Source organism: Musca autumnalis, unplaced genomic scaffold (assembly GCF_047663935.1).
Source record: "Musca autumnalis isolate F117 unplaced genomic scaffold, ASM4766393v1 scaffold_2, whole genome shotgun sequence".
Lineage (NCBI taxonomy): Eukaryota > Metazoa > Arthropoda > Insecta > Diptera > Muscidae > Musca > Musca autumnalis.
Genome location: NW_027411755.1, coordinates 11,853,813 through 11,871,603, shown reverse-complemented (window position 1 = coordinate 11,871,603; position 17,791 = coordinate 11,853,813). Strand labels below are relative to the sequence as shown.

The 17,791-nt window shown below is 36.1% G+C and overlaps 1 protein-coding gene and 1 long non-coding RNA gene across 7 annotated transcripts in view; one reads left to right on the top strand and one right to left on the bottom strand.

Moving 5' to 3' along the window:
* The window catches only part of LOC141393646 (uncharacterized), a 194,925-nt gene that overhangs the window by 145,278 nt on the left and 31,856 nt on the right, over positions 1 to 17,791 (bottom strand). The window lies entirely within an intron of this gene.
* The window catches only part of LOC141393639 (uncharacterized), a 43,814-nt gene that overhangs the window by 12,683 nt on the left and 13,340 nt on the right, over positions 1 to 17,791 (top strand). Inside the window, exon 1 of one of the 6 annotated variants that reach the window (XM_073966954.1) lies at positions 4,909 to 4,979. The exons of 2 other annotated variants lie outside the window; for them this stretch is intronic. The gene's annotated coding sequence lies outside the window, so the exon portion shown is untranslated. Of the gene's footprint in view, positions 1 to 4,908; positions 5,366 to 17,791 lie in introns of those variants that run through there. 3 more of the 6 variants (XM_073966952.1, XM_073966951.1, XM_073966953.1) reach the window with 3 other exon arrangements.

The following is a 17,791-nucleotide window of genomic DNA, read 5'->3' as shown; positions in this document are numbered from 1 at the left end:
GAAAATTAATAAAAATGATCTTCGCCCTAAAAGGCTGGGATTTGAACCCCCGTCCTTGAAAACATATCAAAAAATGTTGTCACGGCGTGTTAGCGTTCAAAGCCAAGTACGGCATCCACACTGTATCTCTGTAATACCTGCGCAACCGTCTCAGTGTGAATGCTGTCCAGGTCTGCCTGATTGGCCATTTCGTCTAGAGGTTATCTTTTATACTATTGGACCTCTCCCTCTCTAGATCATGAAGATCTTTCCTGACGTGCATGTATCCATTAAATCGTGACAGGAATGCTCACGGCAATAACACCCAAGCAGGTACTGCATCGACAACATTCTGTTATGCTGATGTATCGGTAAAACCTTCGTCTCCTCATAAAGATGGTCCACCGGTGTCGTGAGGAGGCACCCTGTTGCAGTCCTCATGGCGGTATTCTGCCAGGTTTGAATATTCTTCCACAGTGTAGCGTTAACATTTGCATGCCACGCTGACGCCGTATAGCTTACCACATACCTGCCTATTGTTTTGTAAGTGGTCAACAGGGTTTCTTTGCCAGTACCCCTAGTGCTGCCGGCCAGCGACTTGAGAACCTTGCTCCTACTTCTGCTCTTATCGCAAATAGCTGTGGTTTCCGCGGACGATTTAAACATGCTATCGATCGTTACACCAACTATTTTGGGGTAGTTAGTAGTAGGAATCAGTGCACCATCGACCACTATGTTCAGCGGCAGCCTGATTTCAGCCGTCCATGTGGTGAACAGTGTAGCAGTGGATTTAGCGGCGGATATGTTCATATTCCTCAGATGGAAGAACTGTACTAGGTCAGCTATGTAGACTTTTAACCTATCGCATATGTCATCGTTGATAGGTCACGACGCCAAGATCGTATACTCATTCTAGTGTACATTACTGTTACGGATGTAACTGATAGGTTTAAGTTAATTTAGTTTAATTTCCGTTAATTTAAAAATTTGAATTGTAACGTAAAGTTTTTTTATTACGCAGTTACGTTATTTAAGCAACAACAACTACCATGTAGAAATCTCTTCATCATTCTAGTTCTTACTTTAGCTTTCATTAATGTGCTTTTGTTTATTTTGTCATAATCATGTAATTATCGTTTAATTTGTTACTTCTTTATTTCTTGCATTTGTTTGTTGTTGTAATTACGTCATTAGTGTGCTTGTCCACTTGTATTTGTCTTCCCCCATGTATGTGAGTATGGTTGTTCGCTTAGTGCGAATGTGCGTCTGTGTGTTCGCTGCACAGATTCGAGGTGTTGCCAGATGTTCTGGATAATTCTAGACCAAGCAGATTTTGGGAATTAATACAGGTTGGAACGGCAACATTGAGTTATTTGTGTTTTAAGCGTTGAACTGAACAGATCGGTTAAAGAAGTGCTGCGTGCTAACTAGAGACAAGCTGTGTGCTTAGTAATTAAAGTCGGTTCCGAATAAGTGTAATAAAGTAAATAAAGCATTGTAGAAACGTAATCTAAAACGAACCCTGTTTTATTTGGTACAAATCGTACTGGGGAATAAAACAAAGTCTACACGGAAATTAGTTAAATCTAATTCCGTAACATTACGATATCTATGCCGTCTGGAGGTTGCCGAATTTCATAAAGGTAGAGGTTAAACAGTTCCAGAGATATCACCCCCTCCTTGGGGAACTCCCTGTTTCACTCTACGGGTCCTTGAATTCTTATTGCTGAATTCCCCAAACGACTGACGTCCAAACAAACTGGCGACAGGATTAAAATCGGCCTGCAACAGTATTGAAATCGGCCCTTTGTTAACGATAGGGTTATTCAGTTGCCTAAGCATTACCATCGATATTCGGTGTGGGCCCAATGCTTTGGATGATTTCGCCTTTCAGATGGCATCTGCAACATCGCCCATTGTAGATTGAGGTGGTACCTCCGCGGCTGGGAGGGCTCTTCTTATACGGCGTAGCACAATCCTCTTCGCCGTATCTCCCTCGGAGTGCTCTATGCACTGCCGACTAAAATAACACGCGCACCTCTTTGGGTCAGTTACTGTCAGGCCGTTCAAAGTAACAGCCGATGTCGTGCTGTGCTGCTTACGGAATCAATGCTGATGATGGGCAACTTGATAGCTATTTCTGAGACTGGGGAAAACTAAGGCCTCAAGGGTCTTTGCTAGGGCGTCAAAAGCGAAATCGGCCTGTACGATTCACTTTTGCTTGCATCCTTTTCTGGCTTCAATAGCGGGACCACCCTGGGCATTTTCCAGACTTCGGGAACAGTGAGGGTGGCTAGCGAAATACTACATTCCGGGCTCATCCAGCTGCTTTAGCATTACCATGGAGATTCCAATTAGGGCCCAAGGCTTTAGATGATTTAGCGTTCCTGATGGCATTCGCAACATCATCCATTATAAACCGTGGTGGTTCATCCTCGGCAGGAAGAGATCTGATGCAACGTAATACTTTTCTCTTCACCCTGTCACTCTCGGGGTGCTCGACAGAGATGAGAGTGTTATTTTAACCGCGAGTTTATAGAGCACCCCAGGCTGATAGGGCGAAGAGGAGTATGGTATGCCGTAAGGGTTAGGCCGAGGAATTACCATCACAATTTACGATATCCGATGGTCGAAACGCAAAATCATCCAAACCATTTAACCCACACGGAATCTCAATGCATAAACAACTGGATGAACCCCGGGATTGAGTATTTAACAAGTGTCCTCAATCTTTCGTTCGCCACGCATATTGTATCAGTTGGTCCCGCTTCTGAAACCAGACAAGGATGCCAGCAGAGTTGGATTCCGGAAAATGCACAGCACCACAACACGACATATCCACACATATTAGTCGAGGAATAAACCAGAACATGCCGTACAACCGAACAGTTATGGTGGCTCTTGACCTATCAAAGGCCTTCGATACCATAAACTATGCCAATCTGTTTGAGAATATGGAGAAGACTTCCCTCCTACCGTATTTTAAATTTTGGATTATCAACTATCTGTGTGAACGCCAGACGTTTGTAGAATTCAGAACTAACAAGTCAAAGACCCGTAGAGTGAAACAGGGAGTTCCCCAAGGAGAGGTGATATCTCCGGTACTGTTTAACCTCTACCTTTCTGAAATTCCACATCCTCCAGATGGCATAGAGATCGTAATGTATACGGATGATTGTACGATCTTGGCGTCGGGTCCTATCGTCGATAACATATGTGATAGTGAAACAGGGAATTCCCCAAGGAGAGGTGATATCTCCGGTACTGTTTAACCTCTACCTTTCTGAAATTCCACATCCTCCAGATGGCATAGAGATCGTAATGTATACGGATGATTGTACGATCTTGGCGTCGGGTCCTATCGTCGATAACATATGTGATAGGTTCAATATCGACATAGCTGACTTAGTCAGTTTGAATATGAAAATAAACGCTGCAAAATCCGCTGGCACACTGGTTATCACTTGGACGGCTGAAATGAGGCTCCCGCTGAACATATTGGTCATTCTTCTTTCCCGGATTCGAGAGTGAGAGTGCATTGCTTTAGGTGGTCTAGCCACTTTTTCCGCTTACGTTCGCCTACTAGCCTGTTGATTTCAAGAGAAAGCTCTCTAACCCTTGGGTCTTCAGGGTTCATACGACTAAGCTCATCACGCTCATTTGCTAGTCCAGTCACCTCTGCTGGGAAATTTGGTCTGATTTCGGGTGTTTGACCAGCAGGTATGTAGCGAGCGGCTGCCGCAGGGATGATGTCCTGAAAATTCCTTTCAGTTACCCGAGGATTTGAGGGAATAGGCAGCTCTCTGAAGCGGTGATTGGTAAATTCTCTGAACTCTTGCCAATCAGTTTTCTCATTGTTCAGGAAATTACGACGATTAGAGGTTATGAAGTTGGGTAGTCTAATTACGGAGACGATGATAAGAAGGTGGTCTGAGCCAAGGAAAATTACGGGATGCCAGGATATGTCATTTATCAGGCCTGGCCCCACAAAAGTGATATCTAGTGAGTTGTTGCAATCACCTCAAATCCTCAAAGTAGCGTCTTCATTTACCGTGCAAAACGTGGAGCTATCAATTTGCTCGGCCAGCGCAGTATCCATGGATCAGTAATTTCGACCACTGTACATCGCCTGGAAACGCTTCCATAAAATTTTGCAGGGTAAGAGGCACTAATATTAGGTCTGTCTGGTTAACCTAAAACTTGCAACAATTTGTACCCATTGGTGCTGAAAGTCGTCTGTTAACACAAAAAGCCAGCAAAAGAGAGTGAATAGAGAGAGACATTTTGACAGTTCTTTTCGTGAGAGTTTGCAAAATTTTCTCTAGCAAGCACTTGCAAACTCTTCTTCTTCCTGAAAACAATCAGCTGTTTTCAATTGTTCTGTGATTTACGTTTGTGAAAAAGAAAAACAATTTTATTGTGGAAATAGCAAGCCTAATTGTATTGGGAGATTTTCTTTTTTATTTTATATAAAATACAAATTTTTTTTGCTTGCTTTGGTTCCTTTATTGCGGACAAATTGTTCTCTTTTGGAAAGCCAGCTGATTGCTTGCTGCTTTCTGCTGGAAACGTGTCTGTTTACTTTTTACAATTTTCTTGCAAAAGAGGATAAAAACTCCTTACTCTCTGAGAAAGTTCTTGCTGGACAATTCTTACTGGGAAAGTAAACAGACAGACCTATTGAACACAGCATTTAGTTTACGTTAACATTTGTCTAACTTGATTTTCTTTTTGTTTAAACTAATTCAACTTCGCCTATTGTAGCAACAACAACTGTAACCATTGGCACAATACAACAAACATAATCACATTCTCATTTTATTTGTTTTGATTGGGCTTTTCGTCATTTCATGTCAATTGTTTGTTGTTGCTGCTGCTGCTGCTGCCGTTGTTATCGTTGTTGTTATTTTTGTTGTTGCTCTATTTATTGTTTTATTACGTGTAGTACTTAGTGTAATTTTTCTTCTTATTAAAGTCAAATGGCAGCAACAACTATAACGGTTCGTGAATAATACAAAACTAAAAAAGAAAATAATTTCAAATTTTGTTGTAATTCTTATATGGGAAGCCTACAAGTGTTTACATGTCTCAATGTCTCATAAGGGCGGCATGAGTAAAACAAAGCAAGTTCAAGTACTTGGCGTTTTTTGACAGAAGTGTGAATATGACGTAGTCGACGTTTCTAATGGCACCCTTTGCGCTGTTTGATATTGAAATTGAGCTAAAAATAATCTGTTGACTTTGCTATTTAAATTCAAATGTATTTTTCAATAATGAAATAATCAAGTGAACTTTTGTATTGATTTTTTGTTCAAGTGCTAGTCACAGTAATTTTCTAATTAAATTGGCCCAGGAACATTTCAGCACGTGGTACGTTGGTAAGATGGTAAGCATGATAGTTTGTGGTATGTTCGACATCTCGTTAAGACATGGTGAGAAGGTCCAATATCATTGAAATTGAATGTCTTTTTAGCTAACTTTTTCGTCAAAATTCACAGGGGAATCTTCTTCAAGTGATTGTTTACGACTCCTCTTGCGCCAACCAATCCTACCTTTTCTTCTGCATCTAAAGAGTGTATAATGAGTGGTACAACCTTCGAAACAGAGGTTAATGCCATTTTCATCTAATCTAACCAACATTTGTTTTGAATGTTCTTTGCACCGTGAACGGAAATAAGTTGGCCTTCAACCTGTCACATTAAAGAATGCGCTCACTGTATCATCCAGTTCACATATTTAAAAAATCCATACTTCAACCAGGTAAACACACTCTTCTCCAGCGCGGACACATCTAAATAGAAATTATTGTAAATAAGCTGCACTTGCATGATTGTTTGGATGGTCGTTTATTTCGTTATCGCAACTACAACAACGTGACAGACAGACAAACAGCTAAACAAAAACATTTCAGTGTCATTATAGAATTTTGTAAAGACAAAATATGCTGACGACGCCGACAACGCTCCAAGTCATCATAAGCCATAACAACAACAACAAAATGACAATTGTTTATGCAATTCGGGGCCATGCAATAAGATGTCTCAAAAAGCCAACATCAGAGTATATGGTCGAACTGAACTATAATCCACAGAATTCACGGAAATGTCTCTGAAATAGGAAGGGAGAATTTATGGTCTTCGATAAGAAGAAGATATCACAATTTTCTATAAAAAAAGGACCTCTTGGTGTTCTATAAGCAGACCAGTTGGACATCTGTAAAAGTTCTGTTGGACTTCTGTTAGAATGTCTTCTTCTACATATGAGATGCCTTCTACAGGAAGGCATTTTCGTCTTCTATAAGAAGACCTGATGGTATTCTACAAGAATAGATAGAAAGATTAAGATAATGGCCTTAGAGAAAAAACTTTTGGGTTCTAAAGCAAACCTGTCGGCCATCTATAAGAATATGGTCATCAATACGAACACCTATTTTTCTTCTATAAGAAGACCTTCTATCTTCTATAGGAAGACCTCTTTGTCTTCTATGAGATGACCTCTTGGTATTCTACAAGAAGACCTATTGGTCATCTATAAGAAGACCTATTGGTCATCTATACGAAGACCTCTTTATCTTCTATTGGAAGACCTCTTGGTTTCTATAAGAGGACCTCTTGGTTTCTATGGGAGGACCTCTTGGTTTCTATAAGAGGACCTCTTCTACTATAAGAAGACCTGTTGGTATTCTATAAGAATACCTGTTGGTCTTCTACAAAAAGACGGGTTGGTCTTCTATAGAATACTTATTGGTTCTTTATAAGAAGACTTCTTGGTCTTCTATAAGAAGAATGACGGTGTTATATAAAAAGATAACTACTCTAAAAAAGGATGTGTTATTCTTCTATAGAAGACTTATTGGTTCTCTATAAGAAAACCTCTGGGACTTCTATAGGAAGACCTCTTGTTTTTCTATAAAAAGACTTGTTGGTCTTCTATAATAGCTCAACTACTCTAAAAAACGACGTGTCGGTCTTCTATAAGAAGATCTCTTGGTCTTCCATAAGAAGACCTCTTGGACTTCTATAGGAAGAAATTATGTATTTTATACTGTTTGTCTTCAATAAGAAGACCCGGTGATCTTCTATAAGAAGACCTGTTGGTCTTCTATATAAATACCTATTTGTCTTCTATACGAAGGCCTATTTGACAATAAAAAGACCTGTTGGCCCGTTTAGTTTAGTCGTTTATAAGAAGACCTCTTGGTCACCTACTGGAAGACCTGTTGGTCTTCTATAAGGAAACCTCTTGGTCTTGTACATTGTAATATTTCTTCCAAAGTATGGTAATCACCAAGTTGTACCTTCCCCTCAAAAATTGTACCACGTGTGGACCAAATCGGGTTTTTCTTCTAGGGTTGTCTTACGTACGTACTACCCAGTTTAGTTGGTGCGGGCATGGTTTTTTTTGTGGAGATTTTGGGCCATTATCTCAGGCAGTATGGAATTGCGCCCGAAAAAATTGCGCAGTAGGAACTTGTCCCGAAAAAACTTTTTTGGAAAAAAAATTAAATAATCCGAGAAGAGCTGTTATTCTGCACATTTCCCAAATTTTGTGTGGAAGGTAACCGTGCAAAGTTTGGACCAATCAGAAACTCCCTGCGAGAATTATGTATCTTGCGGATTTGCCATTTTAGTTGGTGCCGTTAAGGTTTCTTGGGGCTTTTAGGTTATTATCTCAGGAAGTATGGACTTGCCCCCGAATTGTGACCGCAAAGACAACCTGCAGAAAACAAGTAAAAAAGTATCAGTCGGCTTTGCCGACAGAGATATACCCTCAGCCTATATGAATCGAACTGTCATCTACAGACAGATCGAATGTATTTAGGGTCTTATCTGAAATTTGTGGGCCTATTTGAACATTTCAACATGCCGACAAAAATGTGGATTATGATTAAAGTTCAAAAGTGTTGCCGAGGTGGTACATAAAGAAATGGACCAACAGAGACCATCATGGAAGTGGATGTTATTTTGAGAATCATTTCTTTTCGATAGATATCGCATTTTAGTGGGTTATCGTATAACTTTTGGATCAGTATACCAGGAAGCATGGACTTGTCCACGGAAAACATAATATCGCCGTAAACAGGACCACAACGAACATCATCGGTATATATTTCCAAAGGATCTTCGAACAGACCCTAAACTGCACTTAGACACAAATGTTGAACTTTTGTGGGGGAAGTACCCTAAGGAGAGGACCGATATGGTGGCATTTTAGAAGTTAAACTAAAGTTGGAAAAAATATTAGGAGATCCAAAGTTTGGACCAAATTATCCATTTTAGTAACCGGTATTGCCCATCTTCGAACTGAAACTAAGTTTGGACAAAATATTACGAAGGCCAAATTTTGGACCAAATCAGTTATCAGTTCGAAAGTTATCGTGCTCTCCAGCCACTACATGTGGTGCCATAGGGTTTTTTTTACACCTATCGGGCTGTTTTCTCAAGAAGTATGGACTTGTCCTGAAAAAAGTTTTAAGGCCGTAAATGAGACAGCGAATTCAAGTTGCTTTAACAAACAAAGTGATTCGAGAGCAGGTCTTAAAGCACAGATGAACAAGATGAGCACTCGCCTATACTTTTTCGTACGATACCACATACAAATGCTCTCTTCGTGTTCTTCATTGTCTTAAAGGGAACTTATCCGAAATTTTGTGTTAGAGGTACCCAAAGTAGTGGACGAATATAGTCCATATTCGAACCTGATCTACAAATATGTATATCAGTATGTGTAATGTTTGGACCAAATTGGTCACTCTCTTCAACAGTTATCGTGCGCACAATTTTTTGGAATATTTTTGAACTTTTGTGGGGGAGGTACCTGAAGGAGCGGACCAATATGGCGTATGTTCGAACCTAAACTAATTTTGGACAAAATAATACGCAGGCCGAATGTTGGACCGAATCGGCAGATCCCTTCGAGAGTTATCGTGCGCACAAATTTTCCGAACATTTTCGAGTTTTTGTTAGGGAGGTACCGGATGGAGTGGTCAGATATAACGCATCTTCGACCTTAAACTAAGTTTGGATAAAACATTGGGGTCTAATAAAACCATTATTTCGATGAGGCTAATTTTGTCCGTATGAAAGTGTCCTCGTTAGCATAAAAGCTGAGGTCTAAAATGGTCAAACCTCAATAAAAAGGACAAAAATTCAAAACAAATTTGTTTTTTTTTTTTCAAAAAATTTAAAATTTGTTCAAAAATTAAAACATAAACACTCGTTGGGTTTTCATAAAATTCATATTTAAAAAAATTCCATTTGTGTAAAAAAGCTGTAATTTATATGTGAAACGGGTATGGAAAAAACACAAATTTTTACCGATGCACAGTGGCCAATTTTACGGAAAACCTGGCCAATACTCTAAAAATTAATGGATTTAGACCAGACGGTCATTAATGGGAACTTGTTGGCCCCTTCTCCTATCAAATGTGATCGAATAAGATTAAAATATTCTATAAATTTGTTCGCCATCAATTTTTACTATTGGTCCTAGAATACACCATAACTCTATATCTTACCTAAACTTCAGAAATGTGCAAAATTATAAACACATTTTAGAGTTAAGGGCGTACTTCATGTTAGTTTTGGCAAAATTGTCATACAAAGCATCATTTTAGAATAATGTCGTCCAAAACAAAAATCTTCTCCGCTAAATTTTAATATAAGTTACCAAAGAAATGGAATCTCTATTTGCATTATATACCAAGGAAATATCGGTATCAATTTAGCCAAAAAACCAAGAAACTAAAATCGGGTTGCTGCAAACTTCTACCATTTCTACAGTTTTGAAAATATTTGAGTTGAGATCACTTGGAATCCTTGCACTTTAGGTGTATAATGTATTTGGCAACTTTACTTACAAGAATGTAGGGAATATTTTTCTTAAAAAAATTAACCCTCCTGCAAGTCAAAAAGGGGTATTTTTGGTCCTTTTTTCCACAAATCTTTAAAAGTTCCTATAAAATGTGATGGAATCAGATCAAAATATTCTAGAAATTTGTTCCACATAAAATTTTACTGTAGGTCCTAAAATACATCAAAACTCTTAATTATACCCAAACGCCAGAAAGTGACACTATACTGTATTCTGACATTCTGGATCAAAGAAAATCTGTACATATCTGCAAGACAAAATGACAGGTAAAAACGAAAAGTGCAAATATGTGCAGGATGATTCGATGGAAATTGGTAAAAAAACTCTTCCCTTTAATGAAATTATAAGATACACAGCCCAACTCCATCTTGCTCACAACATTTTTCTTAATTTATTGTGAAAATTTACGTTGAAAAAATCAACAAGTACGGACATCAATTTTTAAAAAACGCGCACTTTTTTGCTGTACTGAACATTGTAAATACGTTTCACATACATTTCGTTACAATTACAAGAAAATATTTAAAAACCGCTGTTTATTTTGGATATTATTATCTATATATAAAAGAGTAGTGAGGTGAGTGACTGACTGACTGATTCTTCAGCGCCCAGACGAAACCACTGAAGCTAGAAAGTGTGTAGGGGTGAGGGGTGAGCTAAGGCTGGGTTTTTGGAAATTCGACATAGAAGTGTACGAAAAGTACTAAAAGGTACTAAATATGGTACCCTTGGTATTAGAGCTAGAATTCTGAAATTTGGAATGAGGGTAACTGATGGAGAGCTAGAAAGATGTACCAAAGGGTATTTGGAAATTCGAACTACAAGGGTGCGAAAAGTACTAAATGGTACTAAATTTAGTACAATTTAGATTTGTTTGAACGGATAGAGCTGGAATCCTAAAATTTGAAATTAGGGTAACTTTTGGAGAGTAACAAATAAAGGTTTTTGGAAATTCGAACTATAAGTGCACGAAAAGTTCTAAATGGTACTAAATTAAGTACAATTTGGTTTTGGGTGAACGGATTGAGCTGGAATCCTGAAATTTTTAATGAGGGTCACTGATGGAGAGTAGCAAAGAAAGGTTTTTAGAAATTCGAACCATAAGTGCACGAAAAGTATTAAATGGTACTAAATTTAGCACAATTCGGATTTGGGTGAATGGATAGAGCTGGAATTCTAAATTTTGGAATGAAGATCACTGATGGAGAGTAAAAAAGAAAGGTTTTTGGAAATTCGAATTACAAGGGTACGAAAAGTACTAAATGGTGATAAATTTAGTACAATTTTGATTTGGGTGAACGGATTGAGCTGGAATACAGACATTTGGAATGAGGGTCACTGATGAAGAGTAACAATGAAAGGTTTTTGTAAATTCGAGCTATAAGGGTACGAAAAGTACTAAATGGTACTAAATTTAGTACAATTTGGGTGAACGGATGGAGCTAGAATCCTGAAATTTTAAATTAGGGTCACTGGTGGAGAGTAGCAAAGAAAGGTTTTTGGAAATTCGAATTACAAGGGTACGAAAAGTACTAAATGGTGATAAATTTAGTACAATTTGGGTTTGGGTGAACGAATAGAGCTGGAATTCTGAAATTTGGAATGAGGATCACTGATGAAGAGTAAAAATGAAAGGTTTTTGGAATTCGAACTATAAGTGTACGAAAAGTAATAAATTGTAGTAAATTTAGTACAATTTGGGTTTGGGTGAACGAATAGAGCTGGAATCCTGAAATTTGGAATGAAGGTCACTGATGGAGTGATGTGAGTTTGAAAAATTGTACTGAATATTGTTCCATTGATTTGATGTTAACGCCAAGGAGTTTCTAAATAATGTACTGTAATTAAATAGTGAAACGTGAAGTATCTTTTCAAAAAACGTTTTTGTTCTGACCGCTTTGGTATGTAAATTTGAAAACGTGGTCCAATGCGACAATTTTGTTAACTAGAAGTTATTTACCCCCTGATATTAAAAAATCCTAAATTGAAATGCCTTCAAAAAATTTTCCGTTATATACATACCCGTGCACATTAAGTACAATTTTTTGTAAAGAAGTTTTCTAACCTTTCATGCCACAAATTCCGTATTTCGGTTGGGAAAATGTGCAGAAGATCTTCAAAATAATCTAAATCTTCAAAATATCTCTTCTAATAAACGTGGAGGTAGCGTTATATGGGGATATACGAAAACGTGTATTTTTATGGCCATTTTGAATGCCGAAAATTTAACGGACCTATTCTGGTTCTGGGCGAAACCGCAAAAGATAGAACCTTGAATTGTGAATGTGCGTGATTGTTGTTGTGAAGGGGTGAGATAAAGTTTAGTGTTAGGAAATTCGTACTGGAAGGGAATGCTGTGTTAGTGAAGGGGTAAAACCAGGGGTCAAATCTGAAATTTGCAATATGAGACTACAATCGAAAAAATATTGGTACTAAAAATAGGTCTTAGTACAACAGAATCTCCAGTATTCACCGTTCCCGTATTAAATATTGTTTATATATATTTCGTTTCCTTTCCGCATACCAATTAGCGGGCATTTGCTAGTAGTTTTATAAACAACTTAAAAATTGAGACAAACAAAAACTTCCAAATAGGGTCACTTTGATCTGGTTTTATGTCCACTTACTAAACAAAAAACGTGTATATTTTTTATAACTACACGCAGTGGGATCCTCTAACAAATATTTGACACTATTTAGTGTAAATTTATAAATTTATTTCACCGATTTTTGGCCAGGTTTTTCTGAAAATTTGCCACTGTGCCAAGTAATTTCAAAAAATTTAAAATGAGTGTTAAACGGACCGGTTAAAAAAGTATATGTATGTGTGCTAAAAGGGGGCACTCTCGGGCATCATTCTGTGAATACGAAACTTTGTTCCAAACTGTTCCCTAAAGGTTCTAGTCCAATAAACTTGGGAGTTTAACTAAAATTTAGTACCTTAGGAAACATCAAATATATCACTACGTGTAAATGCTAGGGTAATTTATTAAAACGTGGCTTAATGGCAACAATCCTACCTACCTACCAAACAAACAATGAACACAATATCTGTTACAGTTTCCGAGAAATGGCTCCTTTTTCTGCAGATTTTTGCAAAAATTACGTATTTTCCAAAATGGGGGAAAATGTCCGTATTTAGGAACCGCCACGCCCACACCTTAACATATTTTGGCCTACTTTTTTGGTTTCCGTAGTTTTAATATGATTACTATCGAATCCCATATATAAGTTGACAATCAGTGGCGACAAAAAATTGAAGTTTTGGAGGAAAATCGATTTCTGAACCATTGTGCGGCGGCTATTTAGTTCCACATCAGTAATTTGTTTTTTCTTTGCAGTCATAGACTGAAGGTAATTAGCTGTCACCAAAGCCTCCTGATTCTTTTTTTACTTCTCCTACAAGAAATAGATGTTCTAACTAGAATACATGTTTATACTTCTATGATCTTTTCTAAAAAGTTATGTTGGTCTCCATAAGAAGCCTATGCTTCCCATACTAAATATTTACTCACTTTTCGCGCTCATTGTATATCTGTTTGCCGATGTGGTGTATGACATAAAACAATAATTTGTTATTAACTACAACAAATACTCAATAATTTGCATTATATTATTGGTTTAGCTTAACAATAAACAAATAATGGTTAAAAGCGATTGGAAATAAGCAGCACACACCTTCATATTTTATAAATTAATATTCTAAACAGAAACAAAAACAAAGATTTTGGATGCCTCTATATGTCATAAATATTCTTAATGCATAATCAATATGATTCGGTTAGATACTGTTGGCATTTCGTATAAAGATTTAATTAGACATAGCGATAGGGATACGCTTTGGGTGGGGATGATAGGCAGTTGGGCTATAACCAGACAAAGTCCGATGGGAAAACATTTTTAAGAAGGGCAACATGGACCCACGACCAAGGAACATAATTTTCAATATAAAAACACAATTATGAGAGCCTTGGTTTTGTCGACCATACAAAAATCAATAACAGATCAATAAGAAACACTATTTTTGTACAACGTTGGCTAAAAACCCCTCAACGTAATCTTGGCTTACATTTCCTGAACATATATTTTTAGCCATGTAAAACTTCTTTGCAAGCAATTTCGTCTTAGGACACGCTATGGGGACTTGACGATAAAAAGCAGTTTCCATATCATTGGCCTAAATATAAAATCGATCTTCACTCATTGATATCAAAGAAATCTCCCCGTGCCTTCAAGAGAAGTTTGTGGGAAAAAATTTCCAACCGTGTATTCTTTATTGAAATTAGCAATAAGAATAAAGTCCCCACTCCAGTCACCTAAAAATAGAAGCAATTCATAACACTTATGTCTTTTCGTGTTTTTAATTCTTTCTTCTTAATTTACTGCTTTATTTATAAAGATTTTATTGGAGGCTTTCATTAGGTGTGTGTATAAAGCAGAACAAAAGCACGTGAATATCTTGAAATCCGCTAATTGCTCTCTTTCCCAGCAAAATGTTCGATGCCAAACAGATGCAATTCAAGTGATTTGGCATGTCATTTTAGCATATTCACTTCTACAGGGGCAATCATGAATAAAAATTCCGCGCCGTATTTTTTCTCTTTCCCCAAATTCACCATTTTTTATTTCCGTATTAATGTCCAAAAAAGGAATATTTTTAATATTTTAAGTGATTCTAGTAGTATTCAACGTTTCAAAATATTGATTTTACAAAAACTAAACTTTTTAAAATTATTTTCCGTGCGGAAAATTCCTGGGGAAATATCCATGGAAGCAAAGTACAATTTAGGGTCATTATTAATATATTTTCTTTTACTATTGGATGGTTTTGAAATCGCAAAATAAATTCGGAGGACTTTAAAACATAATTCTCTCCTTAAAAAATAATGCAAAGAAAGTCCTCCTTAAAATTTAATGATCACATTTAACTTTAGGATAACCGGAAAGTTATAAAACTGTCCGAAAGTTCAAATAATAACAAAAGAATAAAGGGGGGTAACTTCATAAAATAAAGAATTGAATACCAATCTAATATTTATCAAATTCTATTATAAATAAAAACAAAAAACAACAATGTTATTCTTATTGAAATTGTATTTAGAACTTATTAAAATCATGGCATCACAAAGAACCACTTCCATAACATTTTGCTGGGTTGCTAAACAATGCACTTCTTATCAGAGCCACATTCTAACACCTTTTGACTTTATTGTTATACATATTTATTTATATTTACCCCATTCAAACAATGACATTTCCTTCCATCGTAAGATACACTGACTGATAATAAAGTTTAAATTAGAAATTCATAAAATATTCAAATTAATGGAACGAACATACAATGTTCGAAAGTCATCAACATTTTGGTACATATTAAGATTATAAAATTGTAATACAATTTTCATGGAATAGCCCTACAAAATAAACCAGTTTGGATGCACACAGATTGCGTATAATAAACGTTTTAATTTGAATAAATTATTTTCAGAGGAGAGTGGGTTGATGAAATGAAAACAAATTCACTTCCACTAACAAAGGTTTCTTTGAGAGGAAATATGACGAGTGTAGGTGATTTAGTTAGTGTTAGTTGAATTAGCAGAAATTAGCGAGATTTTTTTTTTGGAAATCTTCATGAAATAAATTTTAGAGACACATATTTTTATTGTCCAGAATTTTAGTTATTGTTTTTAGGCTTTAGGTGACGTGTGGGTTAATAACAATACATATTTTTTATCTTTTGTAACCCCTTAGGCGCAAACCAACAATGAAATAATATTTCATAATCCCCTAAATTATGCTATAAATAATAATGATAACAAATTGATTAACATATACAGTGAGCCACATAGTTAAGTAGTTTAAAATGACAAAATAAAAACTTGCTTCAGACAATAAGACTATGCAAAAAATTCGGCGACCCCATTAGTCGAATAATCCATTACAATGTAATACAAATAAATATTAACAGTAGGTTAAAAACAATTATTTATTTATTGGAAATTTTACAAGGCAAAAACACTTACTACACCTTTTTCAGATGTAATTCGAAACATTTTAGTTGTAATTCGTAACATTTCATTTGTAATTCGAGAGTTATATTTGTAATTCGTAACATTTCATTTGTAATTCGAGAATTCTATTTGTAATTCGTAACATTCCATTTGTAATTCGAATTATTCCATTTGTAATTCGAAATATTCCATTTGTAATTCGAATTATTCCATATGTAATTCGAATTATTCCATTTGTATATCTTATCTAAACTCCAGAAATATTAAAAAGAGCTGTAGGGTTAAAGTCGTACTTCACCTTACTTTATGCTAAATTGTCCCACAAAACATTATTTACGAAGAATGATGTCAAAGACAAAAATGTTCTCCACTAAATTTCACTATAAGTCGCCAAAGAAATGGAGTCTCTATTTGCATTACATACCAAGGAAATATCGGTATCAATTTTGCCAAAAACCAAGAAAATAAAATAGGGGTGCATGTTTCCACCATTTCTCCAGTTTTGGATATATTTGAGTTAAGATTACTTGGAATCCTTGCAGTTTAGATATATGGCGTCCTTGACAACTTTACTGACAAGAATACGAGGAATATTTGTCTTAAAAAATTAACCCTCGTGCGAGTCATAAAAGGGGTCTGTTTGGTCCGTTTTTTCCACAAATCTTTAAAATCTATAAAATGTGATCGTATCAGAACAATATCTTCTAGAAATTTGTTCGCCATAAAATTTTACTATAAGTCCTAGACTATATCAAAACTCTAAATTATACCTAAACGCCAGGAAGTGATCCTATACTATATTCTGACATTCTGAATCAACGAATATTTGTATATATGTGCTGGACAAAATGCCATGTAAATGCGAATATCATACTTGCACATGTGCAGGATATTTCGATGGAAATTGGTAAAAAAACTCTTCCCTTTTTATGAAAAAAAGCAGTTTCCATGATAAGATACACAGCCCAACTCCATCTTACACAACTATTTTCTTAATTTATTGTGAAAATTTATCTTGAAAAAATCAACAAGTACGGACATGAAATAAAAAATATGCGCACTTCATTGGCGACACTGAACATTTTAATTACGTTTCACGTACCTTTCATTACATTTAGAAAAAACAATATTTAAAACTCGTGGTTTATTTTGAATATTATCATAGTTTTATAAACAACTTAAATATTTATGAATTTATTTCTTCGATTTTTGGTCAGGCTTTTCGGAAAATTGGCTACTGTGCACTGGGAAAATCCAATGTTAATACCCAAGACAGACGGCATGGTTAATTTGCATTAAGAACTACATATACAGTGGCGGCCATATAATTAAGAACGACATCGTATTAAAAAGTATTTGACTTGCTACGTTCCAAATATTTGAATATTTATATGGAACAAAATTTGTAAATAAAGTACAGGGTAAGCACTTTCAAATAAAGCCAAAACATGTTTTACTTCTCCCTAGTTTATACGAAAGAAACCACGATTTATTAAAATAGTCATAAATCGACCTGGTCACATAATTAAGAACGCTATATGTAAAGGTTACTTTAAGGTAATTTTCATACACAATATGTGAATATATCGTTATGTATTTTAGAAATCGGTTACTTTGATTCATTTTTAGTATCAAATGTCCTTCAATGGTACATATTATTGAGTCTAAGTTTGATAATTAGAGCATACCTAAGGTTTTCCAAAATTTGCCCATAATTTGACGAATTTATTTTATTTTTGGGATCTAAAGCCACAGTTTTGGCTTCCTCTCATTCCCTCGACGACGCTCTGAACGATACCCTGTGATTGTCGTTCCATAATCGGTGCTTATTTACCCTTAAATTGGCTTTTATCCCACTTGTTTGAGTCCTTTACGAGGGAATTGTCTGGGAAATAGTTTCGTAAGAGCCATTTCCACCTTATAAAGCG